This window comes from Astyanax mexicanus, chromosome 13 (assembly GCF_023375975.1).
Source record: "Astyanax mexicanus isolate ESR-SI-001 chromosome 13, AstMex3_surface, whole genome shotgun sequence".
Lineage (NCBI taxonomy): Eukaryota > Metazoa > Chordata > Actinopteri > Characiformes > Acestrorhamphidae > Astyanax > Astyanax mexicanus.
The window spans coordinates 50,460,790-50,476,675 of record NC_064420.1 but is presented as its reverse complement, the minus strand read 5'-3'; the positions used below and the strand labels follow the sequence as shown (position 1 = coordinate 50,476,675).

General features: G+C 38.7%; 1 protein-coding gene across 2 annotated transcripts in view; it reads right to left on the bottom strand.

Annotated features, from left to right (window-relative positions):
* Positions 1–15,886, bottom strand: part of LOC103042003 (cadherin-4) — a 626,601-nt gene that overhangs the window by 500,834 nt on the left and 109,881 nt on the right. The window lies entirely within an intron of this gene.

Genomic DNA, 15,886 nt, shown 5'->3' with positions numbered 1-15,886 from the left:
GCCACACTATAGCCGGGTTTCAGCGTGTGATCACTGCGGTCATCCCTGGTGATTTCTTATCGCTCGGCGTCGTGTTCCAGTAGGAGCTGGGAGGATGGGGGGTTGTACGGGGGGTGTATGGGGGGTGTATGGGGGGTCCTCAGGCCCGGGGAGATGCTCTGGGATTGGGGTCAGTGTGTAATTTCCCTGAGAGAACTGCCTGGCTGGAGTAATAACCGCCGGCCTCCTCCCACACCGCTCCAGCCCGAGGGAGCGTCACTCACACTCACAGCTATTACAGGTGAAAAGAGTTAAACCGAGGTCAGCGTGAAGTACTGGAGCACTCACAAGTTTGGGGACACCAGACTGTACCAGTTTATAGTATCAAAAAACTCAAAAATCTTCAAAATTTCATTAGAAATTAGAATAAAAATGTTTAAAATTGATGCATTTGAAAGGTTTTTTACTTTTTACTGTGCAAATTATGTGTAACAATAAATAGGCCAGTCCTTAAGAACTATTTACGATAAAAAGTCCAATAAATTCACCCAAAGACCCTTAATTTTCATATGATTTTATCCCACCATAAAAAAGGTCACACACTCTAATATTTTTTTAGCAATTTAGGAATATATCTACACTGATGGCTGGGGCGATCTGGAAATGAGGTGTGTTCAGGTAAATTTCTTGGCGTCGGGAAATACAGATGCGCCACTGACTGATTAAAACCCTGACAACAGTCAACAGTCAGCCGTCCAATCCTATCTTAGCCATTCTAGAGCACCGTGCATACAAATCCAGCTTTTATATCACCAATAAACAGAATAAGTGATAAAATAAATAGCTGCTGGCGTACCATCACAGAGAACACAGGTCAGTATCCTCTGCAGAGACGCGCATGATTATTTAAGAGAATTAGAACATGCCTTTTGTGTGTTTTGAGCCGCGCAAGGCATGTTTTTTGTGCCCTCACAATAACAAAGACAATTGACCGGTGCACTATAGATCACTAAAACAGGGCCCTTTAACTATTAATAATACAATAATTTCATTGTTCAAAGTTCATTGCTCTTAAAAGGGATGTAGTTGCATTATTTTGCTATTGATTGTACACCGCCTGGTCAAAAAAGGTCACACACTCTAATATTTGGTTGCACGTCCATGCATTCTCTGTGCCGTCATTTCTACAAGCTTCTGCAACGTCCCAACATTCACTTCTTTATGTCTTTATGCATTAATTTCTTTGTTTTAGCTGGTTATTCTCACTTATATGAGCTTTTCTTAAAGCTACACAGTTGTTTAGTCCCTTTAATCCCTTTTAAGTTCTCTTCACTGCATTGGTGCGAGTGGTAAAGCTCTTACTTTCACTATTAAACAACATTTCCCAACATATTTTAGTGCTTTTTTTATACCATTTGATATAATTTCACCAAACGTTTCAGTAATCGCAGATCACAATCACTATTCTGCAACGTCCCAACATTAACTTCTTTTTGTCTTTATCCATTAATTTCTTTCCCAAAATCTTTCGCACTGATGATGGAAGATTTGGAGCACTGCTCGAAGTTTTCTTCAGCACATCCCAAAGTTTCTTTATGTGTAAAAATGATGATCTAATGCTTCCTGAATTGAATATTCCCATCCAAACAGAGAAGAACAAATAAATCTACTGATGGAATAACGTGGTCTATATTCGGTATATTTAGGTAGTCAGCTGATCTCATTCTTTTAGCACATAACGCTGCTGAACCTAGACCTGACCAATCGCAGCACCCCCAGATCATAGCCTTCAATCTTTTTACCCTGATGCTCCAACACTTTGGAACTCAGGGTAAATCTGGACTCATCAGATCTTCTCATGAACTTCTTCTATTGATCCAGAGTCCACTTTTAATGATCTCTAGTATCTCTATTTAAAGCCTATTATGCTTACTGATAAAAGCTTTTCTTAAAGCTACACAGCTGTTTAGTCCCTTTAATCCCTTATAAGTTCTCTTCACTGCATTGGTGCGACTGGTAAAGCTCTTACTTTCACTATTAAACAACATTTCCCCGAGTTCTAGTGCTGTATTTATACTATTTGAAATAATTTCACCAAACGTTTCAGTGATAGCAGATCACAATCACTCTTCTTCAGACTCCACTGTTCTGCCTGGATAAAAAGAAAACACTCTAAGACTCTGTGTGTGAGTGTGTGTGTGGTTTAAATCGGCTGTAATCTGGTGTATTATCTTACTGCAGTGTGTGGGTTTGGAGCCCATTCTAATGTGGACCAGGTGAGTGGTGTCCAGTTCCAGTCTGACCGGACGGACAGATCTCTACAGGATGAAAGGAAGGAGAGAGGAAGAGGAAAAGAGGCTGATATCCCAACAGCATGCTAATTAAACACACACACACACACGCACACATTTTGGGAATTGTTTTAAATCTTCTCGCCAAGATATATAACCATAATTCACCCCATATGTATTTAACACATTGTATAGGAATAACATTATGACCACCTCCTTGTTTCTATATATATTATCTCTTATTATATATCTCACTTTGTAGTTGTATAATAATTACAGACTGTAGTTCTGTTTCTCTGTATACTTTATTATTATCCTCCCTTTTTTCATCCTGTTCTTCAATACTAAGAACCTCACAGAAAAGAAAACCACCACAATTTTATTCTTATTTTAGTGATCTTTATGTGATTTAGGGCGTCAGTGTGTCTTTGCTATCGTAATGATGGGAAAAGTACACCTATGTTATGTTCTAATTCTCTTAATTAATCATGGGTGTGGTTAATTTTAGGCGTAACGTGAAATATATAATAAACCAATCTAGTGCTGGACGATATGGCCAAAATTGATATCACGATATATTCCTTAAATTTCGGTCTATACGATATAATTTCGATATCGATAAATACTTTGAAGGCCTCAGAAAAAGAATCCCTGCAATCTCTGCAGCTTGCACTGCAAATTTAAATTATTATTTAACTGTGTATTTGCACTTTTTGTATCAATCTATCTAATGGAAATCTGTACCTACTACTGTATGAAAATGTTTTTTAAGTCTTTGAAACCTCCTTTCACAAAAACTTTAATACTTTAGAAATAAAAGTAGTCAAAATAAATCAATGCTCAATTTTATTTGCATGTAGCAAAATAATAACATGACATCCCTGTCAAACATAAGCCTATATAACTATTACAAATAAAAATAACTTTAAATTACAACAGAGGCAGAGCTTCTTATTCTTTGTAAACAAATTTAACAGATTAAAACAAAAGTGTTTTAACTAGGATATAGAATACAATAAGCCTTTATATACATAAAAGCAACAAGATTTTCCCGTCAAATAAACAAACCTATAGGATTTTTCAACTATAAATAACTTAGTGACAACATAATCTATTAAAGTGCTTCAGCCAGAATACAAGAGGTATTCAACATGATATCCACGGCAAATAAACAAACCTAAAGGATTCATAAACTTTAAATAACTTAGTTTCAACATAATCTATTAAAGTGCTTCAGTCAGTATAAGGAAAATATTGTATGTAGTGAAGATGCTTGAGGTGGTGGAACAGATTAGATGTATTAACGTTACGCTGCTTGTCGGCTCCACTCACCGGCACAATTTGCAGCAAAGCGGCAAGCGAGCGGACCCGTGGCTGGGCGAGCGGACCCGCGGCTGGGCGAGCGGACCCGCGGATGAGCGAGCGGACCCGCGGCTGGGCCAGCGGAGCCGCGGATGAGCGAGCGGACCCGCGGCTGGGCCAGCGGAGCCGCGGATGAGCGAGCGGACCCGCGGCTGGGCCAGCGGAGCCGCGGATGAGCGAGCGGACCCGCGGCTGGGCCAGCGGAGCCGCGGATGAGCGAGCGGACCCGCGGCTGGGCCAGCGGAGCCGCCGATGAGCGAGCGGACCCGCGGCTGGGCCAGCGGAGCCGCCGATGAGCGAGCGGACCCGCGGCTGGGCCAGCGGAGCCGCCGATGAGCGAGCGGACCCGCGGCTGGGCCAGCGGAGCCGCCGATGAGCGAGCGGACGCGCGAATGGGCGAGCGAAACAGCGGCTGACCGAACCGAGTCTACCCTAGCCTTGGTTCCGCTCGTCCCGGCTCCGTTTCGAGACATTTTAGATGCGTTGCGGAGCGGACCTGAACCTAACCTAGCCTAGCCTAGCCTAGCCTAGCCATTTTAACCTAGCCTAGCCTAGCCTATCTGGCTACGTGCCTGTGTGATTGCGTCATCACGCACTGAGGTAGCACAGCTATGGGGGCTGAATGTGTTTGGCTCTGCGGCGAGCTGACGCCAGTAAAAAACGCCTGTCCGTGACAGATTCTGTACATAATACATATCGATATACCACAAAAGTGATATCACCGTTATTGAAACATTTCTTATCGCGATAAATACCGATATCGAATTATTGTCCAGGCCTAAACCAATCAGAGTGTCTCTTGCTCATCATTCTCTTTAAGAGTAGAATCAGGTGAGCTCTGACTTTGGTGGATTGCTATTTTAATGGTGCAGCTACCTGGACGTGTCCAACAAACTCTTCTCAGCAGAGGAAACTGAGCTGCTGGTTGACGCTGTGAAGGAGCTCCAGCAGCTCATTTACGGGAACAGCAATGTTATTTTATTTACTATTCTGTTTATTGTTGATGTAAAAGTTGGGTTTGTGCTGCGTTGCCAAGATAGCGATGAACGTCTGACTGTTGGCGTCTGTCTAAGTTGTATTCAGTCAGTGGAGCTCCTGTGTTTTCTGTTACCCAGATAGAGATAGCAATCTATCTATCTATCTATCTATCTATCTATCTATCTATCTATCTATCTATCTATCTATCTATCTATCTATCTATCCTCAGTTCATTTAGATCATCTCATCTATTTTTCTCTAAACACACACACACTCACACACACACGTGCCTGTCCACTGTGGTTATCGTCCACTCCTCCACAGCGTCTCTAAACACACCGCTGTGTGTCCAGAGCCCCAGATCTGTCCGGGCTGCTCTCTCTCTCTCTCTCTCTCTCTCTCTCTCTCTGTTTCTCTTCCTCTCTCTCTCTCTCTCTCTCTCTTCCTCTCTCTCTCTCTCTCTCTCTCTCTCTCTCTTCCTCTCTCTCTCTCTCTCTCTCTCTCTTCCTCTCTCTCTCTCTCTCTCTCTCTCTCTTCCTCTCTCTCTCTCTCTGTTTCTGGGTTAAACAGTGTTATTATTAAAGCTTTTCCACTGTGGAGTTTCCTTCTTCCCCAGCACGTCGTCCCTTTTTACAAACCATAAATCACCCAGCCTCCGCCTGCATAAATCACACAGCTGGGCCTCACCGCAGAGCTGCACGACCAGGCCCGCGTGGGCCTCACCGCGCAGCAGCATGAGTGGCCCACAGTTCTGAGCGGACAAGGTGGAAATAGAGCTTTGAAGTTGGCCTGAGAATTTGTTCTATCACTCTTTAAAATGGACACCAGGGGTTATCATACAATAATTATACTGTAATTTATAATCACTCTAAAAACTGTCATAGTATAAAAATCACATCATCACAAGCATAAAAGAAGTAGGAGTAAGAAACAAAACTTACGGTTAACCAATCAGAACAGTACAACACTAACTGAGCCACTTCTGACACCAATCTTTACAGGTAAACTATTCATTAATAATCAATATAGCTTTTTTTTAAAGAACTGTACAGAACTACTAAACATAACGGGTCCTGTCTTACACCCTGCGCAAGACACACTGAGATGCTCATCGCTATCTTACACCCCACCAACCTTTGTCTATTTTCACTCCTTCCTCCTGCCTGGTTTAAACAGCTGCAGAGCTTCTGAATATATCTACACTGATGGGCGTGGTGTTCTGGAAATGAGGTGTGTTCAGGTACACTTCTGGAGTTTCTGAACCTAGACAGACGCCAACAGTCAGACGTTCATCGCTACCTTGGCAACAATAAACAGAATAGTAAATAAAATAACATTGCTGTTCCCGTAAATGAGCTGCTGGAGCTCCTTCACAGCGTCAACCAGCAGCTCAGTTTCCTCTGCTGAGAAGAGTTTGTTGGACACGTCCAGGTAGCTGCACCGTTAAAATAGCAATCCACCAAAGTCAGAGCACACCTGACTCTTATTAAAGGGAATGATGACCAATAGAGACACTCTGATTGGTTTATTTATTTCACGTTACACCCAAAATTAATTAGTACTTGCCTTTTCCATGCCTTAAATCAAGCTGCACTGTGCGTATTTATTTGATGGCTCGCCTATAGATCGCTAATTTAGGGCCCTAAATTATCTAAACTATCTAAAAATGATTGTGTATGTTCTTTGCTCTCTTATTTGCATATATTGTACATATTTCTAAGATTTAAATTACTTGAGCTAAAGAGAAGAAAAATGTAAAAAAAAATTAAACGTGTTGTGAGCAATATTTTTCTGATGCATCAAATATGATACAAAATAAAAAGTGTAAAAATGCAAAGTGTAATTTAAAGACTATCTTTTATAAAAATAGTCATATGAAGCTACAAACATCCTAAAGTTAATACCCACAGTGTACACCAAAAACCTACCAGAGATTTTTGGTTAAAAGCAAACTTTTACAGGCTAAAAAAGCTAAATTATCAGACGCAGACTCAGTTTCTGGTGAACAGAGCGTTAATTTATATCGCAGGCCCAGCGCTGGACGCAGTTAGCGCTTCTGCTAAACCTCCTTCAGCAGTAACAGTGGAGAGGAAGCTGACGTACCGGCTATAAAAACGTCAGATAAGCAAGAAACCCCACTGCAGCTGCTTTTAATGGGTTTGCAGTGCGTGTGTGGTTCAAGTCTCTTACATTTCAACCTCAAAGAATGCTAACAGTGCTAATAGCTAATAAAGAATGAAGGATGGGAAAGGCGGTGAGAGAGGAGAGGTAGTTAGCATTCTGGAAAAAGGCTAAAAATTATATAATAAAAATACATTATGTTACAATTGGAGACATAAAAAGAAGCTTTATACAACTCTGGAAAAAAATAAGAGAGCACTTAAAAATGATGAGTTTCTTTGATTTTACCAAATTGGATGATGGATGATCACAAGCTATCAAACCAAACTGAACTGCTTGAATTTTTGCACCAGGAGAAAAGCAGCATAAAGTTATCCAAAAGCAGTGTGTAAGACTGGTGGAGGAGAACATGATGCCAAGATGCATGAAAAATAAAACTGTGATTAAAAACCAACCAGGGTTATTCCACCAAATATTGATTATTTCTGAACTCTTAAAACTTTATGAATATGAACTTTTTTGTTTTCTTTGCATTATTTGAGGTCTGAAAGTTCTGCATCTTTTTTTTTTGTTATTTCAGCCATTTCTCATTTTCTGTAAATAAATGCTCTAAATGAGAATATTTGTATTTGGAATTTGGGAGAAATGTTGTCTGTAGTTTATAGAATAAAACAACAATGTTCATTTTACTCAAACATAAACCTATAAATAGCAAAATCAGAGAAACTGATTCAGTGCACTATAAGACCATGTGGGCGTGGCCTAAGCTTTTGTTCTTAATGGCTTTTTTTTTTTTTTTTCCCCTTACATTACTTTTACTTTTAAACTTTAAGTAGTTTTGAAACTTTAAGTACTGTTACTCTTTTACTTAAAAGTTTGAGTTGGTACTTCTAATACAACTTCTAAAAAATACATTAGTATTTCATTAAACCCTAATATCTATACTTCTACCTGAATTAAGTACTGGATGGAGATACTTTTCACACCTTTTTATCTGATTGCGTTGTATCTAAAGTTCTTGTTCTTTCAACAATAATCAGATTATAAAGAGCACTTCAGCACAGTCAGTATCAGGCAGGTGGTTTTAATGTTATGGCTGATTGGTGACTTTTAAAGTTTCTCAGTCGCACTGCGGTAAATCGGTCGAGACGCTTTCTTCAGCCGAACTTTTCTCCGTTTTTTATACGTAAAAGGCTAATTAAAGGAATCCACCAGAGAGAGGGGGATGAAAAAGGGCGGCATTGTAATTAAAAAAGCAGAGAAGGCAGAGGATCAGGAGTTCAGTGTGATTGCGGCTGATTGTGTTGACACCCCCTGCTGGGCTGGAACTTCACCACTCAGCCAACATGACAGAAACGCAGTACTGCACACACACACACACACACACACACACTCTCTATCCTTCTGCATATGCCCCTCAGCCTTCGCCTTATGCTGAAACAAATCCCCTCTAAAGCCCCTCAGGCCACATCCGCTTCCAAAAACACTCCAACACACCCGCGCACCTGCCACCGACCTGCGCCGGGTTCAGCGGCAGCTCAGCGCTACCCGGCACCACCAGCGCCTTCACACCTACAGCTCACTCTCACAGTCTGATACTGATCACACTCAATAACAGATTTAGATACCGGAGACACTCTGAGCGCACTGTTACTGATATGGAATCAGCACTGTTCTGGTTTGCAAACCTAATTTTGAACCGGTTTGCTGCGTTTCCAGAACCAGGAATGTTCGTTTTCAGCAGGAACCGAAGAAAACTAGGTTCCTCAGTGTGAACCGTGACTGCTTCCTGCTTCTGTGGGCGTGTTAGTTTGTACAGAAGCATCGCAGCTGTGCAGCGCCCTCTGTTGATGCCGTATGATGTGACGCTTTGACGGTTCCACTCAGAGACTGTAAAAAAGATGGACGCTGTGTCTCTGTTCTCATTCGTTCAATGAAAATGAAGCTAAAATCTTCCTCCATGTTGGCGATCCAGAAACCCGAGTCTGTAGAGCGCAGTAGAGACCAGAGGAGGGAGAAAGACTGTGGAGAGACAGCCTACTCATTTAAATAACCCCGCCCCTGAGGCAGGGGTGTCCAAACTTTTTTTGTTGGGGGCCAGAAGGAGAAATATATTTGAAGTCACGGACCACAGACTCTGTTATAAAACAAATAATGAAATATACCACTTTAAATAATACTTTTTCCTGATTATTTCATTTACACACCATTTTACTTTACTTACTATCTTTATCTTTGACAGTGTTGTGTAAACTAAGATTTTTCAAATTGATGTTTTTATTTCATGATGTCTCTTAATATAAAACTCCTTAATTACGGCAACTTTTAGACTCTTTGGCCCGTTTTTTCTGCGCTACAACTGCACACTCTCTCCGCTTTTAGACTCTTTGGCCCATTTTTCTGTGCTAGAAATGCGCACTCTCTCCGCTTTTAGACTCTTTGGCCTGTTTTTCTGCGATAGAAATGAGCATCCTCTCCGCTTTTAGACTCTTTGGCGTAGTTATTCTGCGATAGAAATGCGCACTCTCTCCGCTTTTAGACTCTTTGGCCCATTTTTCTGTGCTAGAAATGCACACTCTCTCCGCTTTTAGACTCTTTGGCCCGTTTTTCTGTGCTAGAAATGCGCACTCTCTCCGCTTTTAGACTCTTTGGCCCGTTTTTCTGCGATAGAAATGCGCATCCTCTCCGCTTTTAGACTCTTTGGCCCGTTTTTCTGCGATAGAAATGAGCATCCTCTCCGCTTTTAGACTCTTTGGCCCGTTTTTCTGCGATAGAAATGCGCACTCTCTCCGCTTTTAGACTCTTTGGCCCGTTTTTCTGCGCTAGAAATGCGCACTCTCTCCGCTTTTAGACTCTTTGGCGTAGTTATTCTGCAATAGAAATGCGCATCCTCTCTGCTTTTAGACTCTTTGGCCCGTTTTTCTGCGATAGAAATGCGCTTTCTCACCACACCCCTGCACTAGGTCATCGAAAGTGGTCTTGGGTTCAAGTCCCTATCTGGGTGGAGTTTCCATGTTCTCCCTGGGGACACTGGTTTCCTCCCACAGTTCAAAAACATGGAGGTAAATCAGGTAAATTGGATAATCTGAATTGATTTGTATATGTGTGTATAGGTATCATTCTACTATTACGGAGTTGTAACAGTAGAACCATGGCTGAACAGAACTGATTCAAGAGTTCTTTTGGTGGAAAAGCACTATGAGTGACTTATCCAGGCTCCGCCCACTAATGTGTTTAAACCACAATAACCAACTCAAATTAAAATCACATCAGAGTTTATTATATATATAATCAATATCTGTGAAGACTCTCAAATAATTCATTATGGTAATTAATTAAAAACAACACTTAATCAGGGATAAAGGTCACACTCTGGGGGCTGAAATGTGGCTCGCTGTCAAATAATCCAGATCTTAGAGATAAATGAGCTAAATATCAACTGATTTCACCACCTACAATGCACTATGAATTATTTAATATTCATTATAAAAGCATTCAGCATTAATTTAAAATGATTTCGTACTCAATATGAATTATTCAGTGTCCACTATGAATTATTCCTTATCTACTATATATGATGCAGTATCAATTATGAATTGTTCCTTATCTACTATAAATGATTCAGGAACCACTATGAATTATTTAGTGTCCACTATTAATTAATCTGTATCTACTATAAATTATCCAGGCCCCACTATTAAGTATTCAGTGTTTCTAAGAAGAATTATTCAATATCTACTATGAATTACTCCTTATCTACTATAAATAATGTGTGATCCACTATGAACTATAGGGATTTATTATTCAGTAATAAACACTAGAATAAACACTTGTGATTAGGTTTAAACAACATATTATGCTCTATCTACAACTAATGATTCAGTATCCACTATGAATTGTCTCCTACTTACTTTAAATAATTCAATACATATTGGAAATTATTCAGTATACACTATAAATTATGCAGTACCTACAATGAATTAGTAGCTACTATCCACTATATATTATTCTGTATCCACTATGAATTATTCAGTATCTACCATGAATTATTTAGTATTAATATGGGATATTTAGTTACTACTAAAAAAACTAATTATTTAATATCAAATATTTTTTAAACATTATCAGTTATTTACCATCTAAAAGACATGATACAGTATCCACTATGAATTGTTCCATATTTATTTGAATGATTCAATGTCTATTGGGAATTATTCAACATCCACTATGAATTATCCAGTGAAACACCTACTACTATAATTTGTGCTTCCACTCACACACTGGCCACTTTATTGGAAACACCTACTACTATAACTTGTGCTTCCACTCACACACTGGCCACTTTATTAGAAACACCTACTACTATAACCTTGTGCTTCCACTCACACACTGGCCACTTTATTGGAAACACCTACTACTATAACTTGTGCTTCCACTCACATACTGGCCACTTTATTGGAAACACCTACTACTATAACCTTGTGCTTCCACTCACATACTGGCCACTTTATTGGAAACACCTACTACTATAACTTGTGCTTCCACTCACATACTGGCCACTTTATTGGAAACACCTACTACTATAACTTGTGCTTCCACTCACACACTGGCCACTTTATTAGAAACACCTACTACTATAATTTGTGCTTCCACTCACATACTGGCCACTTTATTGGAAACACCTACTACTATAACCTTGTGCTTCCACTCACATACTGGCCACTTTATTGGAAACACCTACTACTATAACTTGTGCTTCCACTCACACACTGGCCACTTTATTAGAAACACCTACTACTATAACCTTGTGCTTCCACTCACACACTGGCCACTTTATTGGAAACACCTACAACTATAACATGTGTTTCCACTCAAATACTGGCCACTTTATTGGAAACACCTACAACTATATCCAGAATTAGTAGCAACTATCCACTCTGAAATTCCAAGTACTATAAATTACATAGTAATTATGATTTATTTAGTATTTTATGGCGCTTGGCTTTGGTTTATAAAGCCCAAAGAGCCACATATCTTTAGATAATGATTATTAATTATAATTAATCAGTGAAATTAGTAAAGATCAGCAGCTGATTAGTTCTAAAACATTCTGAAACAGAAAGTAAAGCCTAAACTTCTGACTGGGAGGCTGCGTTCACTCGCCGATAGATACAGAGCGACGCAGAACAGAAGAAAATCAAAGCAGATCAATGGAGGATTCCAATTAGCGTGGATTGGCAGCGTTAGCGTGAGATTAGCGCCGCGCGTCGATTAGATTTCCTGCTCTATTGGCCGAACAAACAACGACGGCTGATTGAATAAATGCAACACTGTGAGAACAAAGAGCGGAGAACCGGCGGAACAACAGAACCCACATCATCATCCTTAACCAATAAAGAACCAAGCTTCAGAGAACCACCGTGAGTCCAAATATTAGTGAGCAAAGGCTGTAGATAAAGAGGTACTGCCACAAGAATAGGACTAGCTAGAGCAGATAGGAAAAAACATTAACCTTGCTGTTGAATGCAAGCAAATCCACACAACATGTAGTGTAACGTTTTGTAGCTGAACAGTACAAAGTTTGGACACACCTTAAATTCAGTGTTTTTTCATCGTATTGTAAATTAATACTAAACTCATCTAAACTATGAGGAAAAAAATATGGAATTTCTTTGTAAACTTAAAAAAAAAACAGAATATGTTTTATATTGTACAGTTTTGCTGCATCTTTGCTGGATTTTCTCAGTCAGTTTTATGAGGTAGAGTCTCCTGGAATTCAGGCTTTCAGTTAACAGCTGTGCTGAACTCATCAAGAGTTAATTACTTGAATTTCTTGTCTCTTAATAAAGTGTTTGAGAGCATCAGTTTTAAAGTAAAGTAGTGAAGAGGTAGAATTACAGGTATACAGTGAATAGTGAAGATTTGAGTAATGTTCAAGCAAGAAGTACTAAATAAATAAAAAAGATACTGAAAATAAAGAAAGAAACAATGAAGATCAATTCAAAACTAATTTCAGTTACGATGATGAAACTGGCACTCATCAGGACCGAACAAAATCTGAATATAAAGGTGTGACCAAACTTTTGACTGGTACTGTACATCATTGAGCTCCATCCTGAGCCTTGCAGAGAACACACACACACACACACACACACACACACACATATAGCACACAGTCCCAGACTGCGGCGTCTGGATTCCATTTCAGCGGTCTGTGTGTGTGTGTGTGTGTGTGTGTTGATGTTAAGGTACTTAATCGTTATGAAGGAATTACAGATGTCAAGAATGTGGGCGCTGTGTGTGTCTGTGTGTGTGTGTGTGTGTGTGTGTGTGAGAGTGTGTGTGTGTGTGTGTGTGTGTGTGTGTGTGTGTGTGTGTGTGTGTTGATTTGATACTGTACATGTGTTTCTGTTTTACACACATTCTGAATGCCCCAGTAGAACCAAAGCAGCAGTAAAGCCACGCCCACTACATCATAGCCACGCCCACTAAAGCAATAAGACCACACCCATTAAAGAGATACATCAGCATCCATTAAAATGATAAATTAACGTCCATTAAAGAAATTAATCAGCATATTAAAGCGAAAATAATATTGCCATATCCAACCAATTAATGGTAAAGCCACACCCACTCAATTAATAAACCCCGCCCATTAAAGCGACACATGAACATTTATTAAAGTGATAAAACCGCACCATTAAAAGGGTTCATCAGCATCCAGTGACAAATAAAAGGCCATTAAAGAAAAATAAAAACATTCCCATTAAAATGATAAAACCACACCAATTAAAACGATACATCAGCTCATATTAAATAAACAAAATTACTCTGATTAAAGTGATAAACCACCGCCCATTAAAGTGATAAACCAACAGCATCCATTAAAGTGTTAAAACCACTGCAATAAAAGAGATACACATCAGCACCCATAAAATATATAACACCACTCTTATTAATGATACTAATCAGCACCTATTAAAGCGATAAACCATGCTCATTAAAGTAAATAATTTAAAGAGACATAACTAAAACATTAAAACAATAAATCAGCACCTATTAAAGGGATATAATCATGGCCATTAAAGTGATAAATCAGCACCTATTAAAGATATAAAACCACTGACATTAAACAGATAAACCAGCACCCATTACAGGTATATAATCAATTATATAATATAATCAATAGTGATAACTTTGAGTAATCAAAGTGATAAATCAGCACTAATTAAAGGGATATAACCATGACAATTAAAGTGATAAATCAACACCTGTTAAAGAGATAAATCCGGGACATTCAAAGTGATAAGTCAGCACCTTTTACAGGTACATAACCACTGACATTAAAGTGATAAATCCCAGGTCTAACGGGTATATAATGATGGCATTAAAGGGACAATTCAACACCAACTGAAGAAATAAATCTGTGGCCTTTAAAGCGATAAATCAGCACCCATTACAGGTATATAACCACGACCATTAAAGTGGTAAATAAGCACTTAATAAAGCTATATAAACATGGTCATTAAAGTGATAAATTAGCACCTATTAAAGATATGAAACCACGACCATTAAACAGATAAATCAGGACCTATTAAAGAGATATAATCACTGACATTAAAGTGATAAATCAGTACTGATTAAAGAGATATAACCATGGCCATTAAAGTGATGAATCAGCACTTTTTACAGGTATATAACCACTAATATTAAAGGGACAATTCAGCACCAACTGAAAAAATAAATCTGTGGCCATTAAAGTGATAAATCAGTACCCATTACAGATATATAACCAAGCTCATTAAAGCGATAAATCAACACCTTTTAAAGAGATATATCCAGGCATTCAAAGTAATAATTCAGCGCCTATTACAGGTACATAACCACTGACATTAAAGTGATAAATCAACACCTATTATAACAGGTATATAACGATGGCCATTAAAGGGACAATTCAACACCAACTGAAGAAATAAATCTGTGGCCATTAATGCGATAAAGCAGTACCCATTACAGGTATATAACCATATATATAGGTATATAAAGTGATTAATAAGCACTTAATAAAGCTATATAACCATGGCCATTAAAGCGATAAATCATCACCCATTACAGGTATATAACCATGGCCGTTAAAGTGATGCATCAGCACCTATTAAAAGGTATATAACCATGGCCGTTAAAGTGAAAAATCGGTGCCCATTAAAGAAATTAATCAGTGGCCATTAAATCAATACATCAGCACAAATAAAAGGAACAGAACCATGGCCATTAAAGTGATACATCAGCACCTATTACAAGTATATAAAGATGGTCAATAAAGTGATAAATCAGCACCTATTATAGGTATATAACCACTGATATTAAAGTGGTAAATCAGCACATAGTAAAGGTATATAACCACTGATATTAAAGCGATAAATCAGAACCTATTAAAGCTATATAACCATTAAAGTGTTACATCAGCATCTATTAAAGCTATATAACAATTAAAGTGTTACATCAGCATCTATTAAAGAAATACATCCATGGCCATTAAATTGAAAAGTCAGCTTGTATTAAAGCTATATAACTATGGCCAATAAAATGATAAATGAGGACCCAATTTAAGCTATATAATCATGGCCAATAAAGTGAAAATTTTGCCAAATATGAAAACATATTGCCATTAAAGTGATACCTCAGTATGTATTAAAGCTATATAACATGGCCATTAAAGTGATAAATCAGCACCATTAAAGGTATAGACCACACCCTCTAAAGCAAGTCATCAGCACCTGTTAAAGCTATATAACCATGGCCATTAAAGTGATAAATCAGCTCCTATTATAGGTATATAACCACGGCCAAAAAAGTGATACATCATTACCTATTAATGTTATACGACCATGGCAATTAAAGTGATAAATCACCATCTATTATAGGTATATAACCACGGCCAAAAAAGTGATACATCATTACCTATTAATGTTATACGACCATGGCAATTAAAGTGATAAATCACCATCTATTATAGGTATATAACCATGGCCAATAAAGTGATACATTACCTATTAAAGTTATACAACCATGGCAATTAAAGTGATACATCAGCTCCTATTACAGGTATATAACCATGGCTATTAAAGTGATACATCAGCACCTATTATAGGTAT